The 7,518-nt window shown below is 41.9% G+C and overlaps 1 long non-coding RNA gene across 3 annotated transcripts; it reads right to left on the reverse strand.

Annotated features, from left to right (window-relative positions):
• Positions 1 to 2,487: 2,487 nt before the first annotated feature.
• On the reverse strand, positions 2,488 to 5,694 carry LOC133233608 (uncharacterized). Of its 3 annotated transcripts, none has more exons than XR_009731778.1 (3): positions 5,566 to 5,694; positions 3,701 to 3,882; positions 2,488 to 3,086 (listed from the first exon to the last, which is right to left on the reverse strand). It is a non-coding gene; the product is annotated as an uncharacterized LOC133233608 (long non-coding RNA). The 3 variants fall into 3 exon arrangements; XR_009731779.1 differs by lacking the exon at positions 5,566 to 5,694 and adding an exon at positions 5,303 to 5,435 and having other exon boundaries at positions 2,488 to 3,047; XR_009731777.1 differs by lacking the exon at positions 5,566 to 5,694 and adding an exon at positions 5,303 to 5,435.
• Positions 5,695 to 7,518: the final 1,824 nt, after the last annotated feature.

Here is a 7,518-nt window from a genome sequence, read left to right on the forward strand (position 1 = left end):
AGCAACAACCTGGAGAGAGAAGAATGGTGACTTCAACTCGCCGGTAACCCTCTTGAATAATTTCTTACATGTTCCATCATATCTTACTGTCTCTCCAAAACAAAGTCACAGGGAGGCCACGAAGAATACCCCCCTCACCCCGTCCGCATCTCCAAAAGCTTCTAAACATTGATTCCTTATCTAGTGTGACTGCCAGTTTTATCTGAAAAGCTCCGCAAATGCACGCAGTAGTAGGTTTAATTTCGGTGTCTCATTGCCTTGAGAAAACCCGGTGTGTTAGGAAACTCCTTTCTTTGTATCATTCGTCAGATCTAGCCTTCGATAAGAGGAGTGAGCCCTCCGCCGGCCTGAGTGGCTCGGTTTACAGCAGTATGCTTCTCTAGAGCGCAGAGAGAAGCAAAGACGGTGAATTTCCTAGTGATATGGCTGGGGCTTTACCAAGAACATGCTTTTGTTTTCTCTCAAGGAAAATTTCTAACTGGATCTCATTCCTTCTATTTCTATTATAAGTTATATCGGTGTGGGTGTGTGAAATCGAAAGTTAGATGTTGATAGATTTAGCAGGTTGGGGGTGGGGGGCAGGATGTTACTGTTTTTGTTTTTTGCTCATAGTTTTCTAGTGTCTCCGGTATTAAATGCGTGGAGTCTTTTGTCAGGCTGCTTTGGTAAAACTGATGCTGATAATGACCACATGAAGCAAATCGTCCCAGTATATGGGCATGTTTCCTGTACAGATAACCAAGTTGACACTAGTTTAGTTTTGTTTTGTTTTCAAAAGGTACTATATCCCCAGAAAGTAAATAGAGAATTTTAACCAATCATATTCCATCATGTCACCTTTATAACATGGAATTAAACAACGGAAGCTGCCAGAAGCCTGATGACTTATATTTGAGATCCAGAAAGCACCCTCACTATCCATCCTTCTTCAACCACACACACACACACACACACACACACACACACACACACACACACACACTAAACACACTAAAGAATTAGTGCTGATGATAGCAAGTCCAAAAAGAAAACCTGGTATGTGGCTTGGAGGAAAAGCGTTAGTAACTGGCAATTTCATCATAATGAAGACAACGAGTGTTTCTCTTTCTTCAGCCCATACTGTTACTGTAAATAAGTAGTATTTTCTTAAGTTCTTAAGCTGTTAGAGGTAAAAAGATCATGCAGAAGATACCCTCTGGCAAAGGGAGTAATCTGAAGAAACCCAGTAGTTACATTGCTCCACGATGGATGTACTCCGGAGGTCTGTGTGTTGCTAATACATTTTGCGTTAAAATCAAAGTTAGGATAGCAGGCATTATTGTTTCCCTTCACCTTGAGATTCAAATTTGGTCACAGATTATTCCCCTGTTTCTTTAAGTGATTTCTATACACATTAATGCATCAAACATGTCTGTAAAAAAAATTGTAATGTTTTTATAGAATACATCAAACTGTGATTAGCAATATTTTCCCCCAGTATTTGATCACAGGAGCGACCTCTTGTGTTCAAAGGGGGGATTAGACCCTCTTGTCAAAAATGGACTCAATTTTGACCTTTGATAGTCTGTTAGGTCAAAAAAATCTACCCTTAAAAATAGTTTTGTGAATCCCCTCTGTAAGCTCCTCTACTGATGAGAAAGAAAAGAAAAATATGAGTACTTAGTTACCATTACCTCCAGGCCACCCCAAATATACTTGGTGTCCTTGAATATAAAAACAATGCTGAGATTTATTAAGTTCTATGTAAGCCTGTGGCATCTGCCCACATGGGCTTATTGGGCTTTTCCACCTAAAATTCCTAGTGGGCTTTATGCCTGTCTTTTGTGTGTTGTTGCTTTCTGTCCTTTGATTAAACTTTAAACATTCTGTATCAAAAATGCCAAATACAGATTCCTATACAAATATCATGTTCTCAAGATACATTTCAAATATTTAAATAGGTTTTAACTGCAATTGTCAAGTAGCATTACATATTTAGGATTTATTTCCCAACAACTTCTGGCAGATATAAGTGGATTTTTAATTTTGTTGTTAAAAAGTTTTTTTTTTTGGGGGGGGGGAATTATGTACAGTAAGGGAGAAAGCTTTTCCTCACCAACTAACCAAAATTAGGAAGGAAAGGCAACTTTGATCAGCTTTCCCTGAACTTATTCCCAGGGAGGTGATGTTTAGCTCACACCAAGATCAAGTTTGTGAATAACAATTGGAATGCCAATTTCCCACAAATAAGGTGTTCTGGCAGAAAAAATATAACTGAAGGACTTGTATTTTCTGATATCCACAAATATGTAATTTTGGGGGTCAAAATGAAACATGGATGTATTTTATTCACCTCAGAAAATGTGGAATGGAATACATATATATTTATCCCACTCACACTTTTTGTTTTTACTTTTCCTGTGTAGTCTATCATGTAGAATACAGCTATACAAACCATAAGTATCTTAAATCACATCCAAGTGTCAGATAAATTATATGTGTATAAAGGGAGTCATGATTAACTATTTATTTTCCAACCAGAAGGCAGTGGATGTGGATATTTAGAGCTACTTTGCCTCTCTTCCAATTTCTGGTGGTGGCTTAATGATGAATCAAGAGAATCTGCACTCTAATTTCACAGAAAAATGAAAGCGAAGTTCTGTTTGTACCATTGGATAGGAAACGATTGTCTCTTCTTTCCCCTCTCCTTTTACTCCCCAGCCCCATAATGCTAAGCAATAATAATAATAAAGGTAGTTGTTAACAACAACAAAACTTTAGTCTTGATTCTTACTATATTGCCAAAGACTCCTGCTGTGATTGTGGTTTTGTTGAGTGTCAGTTGCTTTATTAACCAGTTAAAACAATCTGGGTGAATTAGCACGAATTTTCTTTCGCGCGCAGAGCTTCTCAGCCTGAGTTCAGGTAGTTGTGTCTGTCACCAGCTCTTCTTTACTGGCAGACGGCAGCCCGGGAGGCCGCGTTCCTGTGCGGTCTGCTGCTCGGTTCCCAGCCAAGATAGAATTCCACGCTCCCGGCAGCGGCGAAGCCACAAACCTCAGATCAGTCTTGAGAATGCGAGGTTCCGCATCTCATTACCGATAGGACTTCGACCAAGCGAAGACAGAAATTTGCACCCTCCTTTTAAAATTGTGCTTTTGGAAGTATTTACTATAATTTCACAAAAGCGCCGGCCATGTCAGGTGAAACCCTTTCCTTTAAAAAGTTTTTTGTTCTTTTTTGAAACCCTATGTGACTAGGAACAGTTTTTAACAGGACCAGAGTTATGCCTGGAGCCCAGGTTGAAGCCTATGAGTGCAAAGGGCTAAGAGGTTCTGACCCCAGGATGCGTTGAACCCTACCTCTGGCAAAACCTTTGTTAAATGTACCGGATTATCATGGGGGCGGGGGGGGGGGGTAATTGGAGTCCTGAGGGCGAAAAAGCTTTATCCCCTAAGGTCCTGGGCGGTTCAGCTGAAAGCTACCAGAAATGCACGGAATCCAGCAAAGCACCCACGGACCCACCCGAGCTCTCGGGAAACCCGGAGCGAATTAACTCAAGTGTAGCTGATCAAATGACATTCTTTCTGAAAGAAGTGACACCATTTCCCCCACTACAATCCTGTCGAACCGGCAGGTCTGAATTTAGCGCCAAAGGATTGATTTCCAACTCGTACTGGAGGTTTACTGGGAAGGAGAGGGGGAGGGGAGGCGAAGGTACCTTGTTGGAGGTCAAGAGGAGGAGGAGGAGCAGCAGAAAATTACCAGCTCAGCGCGGGAGGGAGTTGGAGGCCAGGAAATCTACCCAGGAAGCCTCAAATAACCTTCTCTCAGGTCTCAGAATTCAGCGCTCAAAAAATCAGCCTCAAAATAAGGTGTCCTGGGCTGGAGTCCTCGGGTGGGCTGCGGAAGCGATGTCAAGAGTTATTGCTACTTTCTATGAATTAAACTGGTGGCTAAAGCGTGTCAGGGCCGTTTAATGTAGCTTGAGAGGAGCGTGGGTGGGGGCTGTCTTTAAGTGGAGAGGCAGTCATTGGTGGCATCTACCCGTAGATCGTGGGAGAAAATGTGGTTTCGGGACTGGAGAAAATTCTGCAAACCCCAGTGAATGGCTAGTCAGTTCGGAAGATATGATTTTAGGGAAAATCTTAAAGGTGGTTGTCTGATTCGATTCCGTGGAGGTGAATGGGAGGCTTTGCCCGCGGCGCGTGTGCCTTTAGAATTTTGTACGCCTCCCGATCCGTGCTGTTAAGCACTCTCATTAATTCTCCCCGACTTTAGGTTGAAAGGAGAATTTGCTTCGCTCCTCTACCTGCTAAATTCCAACTGAGAAAGGGGCTCAGGAGACGACCCCTTTTAGGAAGAACGTCATTTGATCAACTCAACCGAGTTAATAACTGGTCTCCCGGAAGGGGTCAAGAACGCCTTCTCTTCCCACCGGCGCAGCGCGCGGCGCCGGGTCGACCACTCCTACCACAGGTAGCCTCTCACCGAGGCCCAGGAAATCCTGCCTGACTCTCCTTTGAAGAGCTTTGCGATCAAGTTTCTGGAATTTCCTAGAACCCCACTCGCCTACGTTCAAGCGCGTAGGTCGTACTAATTTAGCCTACCCGAAGTCCTAGGATAAGAGCAACGAGAAACAAAGAGACCACCCCCCTCCCCCACCAGCAACCGCCGTCCCTTGGCCTCCTCCCTTACGAATTTCCGATTTGCAAACCTCTGCTGGGAACCCCCAACCTCCGCCACCCTCAAGGTTCTGCGCTTAAGGGCATTTTTCAATGTGTCTTGCCATTGTAAGGCGCGGAAAAATCAAACTGGAGCTACACTCCCGGCCCTAATTCCTATTAGACTTAAGGAAAAACAAAAAACAAAAACAAAAAATAACGTCCTGCAGACCTCTTTCGGTCCGATTGGCGAGTCTAGCCCCCAGAGGCCACTTCCTTACTGTGAATTTTTGCCACCCATCTTTGGGAGCAGAGCTCCCCTGATGGCCTGTCTCTGTCGCGCACTGGTGGGCCCAGGTAGGGGGACTCGAAAGGAAAGATGAATCAGATCTCCAGCTCGCGGTACCAGAGCTCTAAAAGGGCCCGAGTGTCTGTCTGCCACCTTGCGGGGGGTGCGGGGGGGTCCCTGCTGGGAGACCCTCTAACCCTCTAGACCAGGAGTGGAGCAGAAAGCGCAACTCCTGGCTGCAGACAGACGCAAAGACTAAACCCTTTCGGAAGGTAAAACTTGGTGTTAGGTTTTACGCCTTCTCTGTCCATACCCCAATCCCCAGGGTTCCCCCCCAAATGAATACTTGGAAATGAAAGAATCAAGGTACCACGTTAACTGCTTCAAACTCTTTGTCAGATCACCTCTTTATGCCATCTGCCAGAGGCTCAACTTGCTCTGGGCGCCTACATTCCGGAAAATTGTGAGGACGACGTTCCCTCTGCTTTTGCCTTGGTGGCAGCGTCCGGAAGTGATGGCATAGTTACTGATACAGAACGTCGGAGTGACTAGTTTAATTCTTACTATCACCTCTAAAATATAAGTAGCCCCAAGTATCAGTTGGCATTTTTTCCCTAGGTTTATTTTACTCACTTCGTGTGGCAAATGTTTGAATTGGAAAACAAGAGAGAAACCCCACAGCGTAGATTCACTTCTCTGTTCTCCTATCAGGCGGGAGACCCTCACAGGCTGATTAGTCATAGAGGCAGGCTTCTTTGTTGATTTAAGAGTTCATCAGGCGAGACGCAACAATTACCTTGTTGCCTTTACTTGATTCTCTATTGTTGACTTATATCTGGAATGCCTCCATTGTACAAAATTCGATCCAAAAATGAAAAAAAAAAAAAAGGCAAAAAGGTAATGACGGCAATAGAGGTTTCTGTTAACTGACTTTTGTGTGTAGATGGTACATACCTCAGAAATGTATGAAAAACATTACAAGTTATAAAGTTTTGTATATATTTGTGTATGTTATAATTATGTGCTAATGATAGCATTATTTAATATTGTAATTCCAGAAAGAAATGTTTGAAATGTCACTTCATACTACACTGTAATACTCTCCTTCCAAGAAAATAATTAGCAAGCTTCAAAATGATATTCAGGGCGCTTTGTAATAAGAACAAAATCTGAAACTTCATGGACCAAAATCCCATCAAACATAATGGTTCCTAACTAGGTTGCTACAGGTCAATTCGATAAGGAGATAACCTTCTGTTTTGCACAATTGCATTTTATTTCAGTTGTGCATTTAAAATACGTATTCTACATATGCTATTCTGAAATTTCCAGTCACATCATATCAGCAAGAAATAAGTCCTAGATAATGCCTAAGGATGACTATGATTAACTTTTGTGGTTTGACAGTATTGTGCTCTTCTTTATTTAAATGTAAATATTAATATATTAATATTACTAGATAGCTTCATCACCCCATGATTTACAAGATATTCATATAAAGTGAAAGAGTGAATATTACGTTCTATAATGCTACTTAGAGTCTACTATCAAAAGATAGTAACAATAAGAAGATTCACTTGTGTATATGTAGCTATCCACTATGCTCTCAGAGTGTTCAGTTTAGTTACAAAAACATTGAACTATTGTATCACGTGTGCTCTCACTTGAGTGTAGTTAATGTTTTGCCAGTTTTAAGAATCCTCCCTTCACTCTCCAGATATATGTAATAGCCTAGGAAGATCACTGCATCAAATGTAATGCAAAATGGGATATTGCAATACTACCTATAACTAGCATCCTGCTGACTTTCACTTGTATATCAGGACTTGAAGTATGCTATGTCTCACTTTAGAGTGTGGTACAATGTGCTATTTTGTCTTCTTTGCTCAGTGTGAAAATTTATTATTCCCTCTCCTTTTTATGAGCTGCATGAACAACTGGTGATAGTGACGACAAGCATTGGGTATAGTTTCACTGGCTTTGGAATCTCCTATGCTATATGGAAGAATAGAAATCTTATCTTTTTAGATCTTAATGGTGTGTTTCTTCCAATCCTGAGACAGTAATTTAGCTGAGCCAAATGTCACGTGATGTGCCTCTTTGTGATCCTGTACCCAAGTCATTGCAGATCTGCTGATGTAACTTTGGATATGCTGTGCTAGGGCAATATAGTCTTTTGAATGATGCCAGTAGTGAGGAAGAAACATGAATGCAGCTCTCAAAGTGGAAGAAAAGGTAAGTGGATGGAAAATCACTCCTTTGAATACGGTGGTGGAGAAAGAATTGAGTGTACATAACTTTATCCGCCATCAAAAGAGAGGCTGAAAATAGATATTAGACTAAGATGAGTAAAGTATTCAGTTTTGAGAAGGGTAAGAGAAAGCTTAGTGAGGAAAAGAAAAAAGTAGAGTAAATGTCAAGAGGAACAAAGCAACAGGTCTTGGTGACCCAGTTCATCCAGCACCCAGATCTTTACTAGCAGTAGATGGAGGTTGAGAAAGAAGATGGGAAAAATAGACTTTATAGTTACTGTAATCTGGCATTTAAACTTTAAAACTCTTTTTTTAGGGGGGAGGTTTTTGTAGA

This window comes from Bos javanicus, chromosome 20, assembly GCF_032452875.1.
Source record: "Bos javanicus breed banteng chromosome 20, ARS-OSU_banteng_1.0, whole genome shotgun sequence".
Taxonomy (NCBI): Eukaryota; Metazoa; Chordata; class Mammalia; order Artiodactyla; family Bovidae; genus Bos; species Bos javanicus.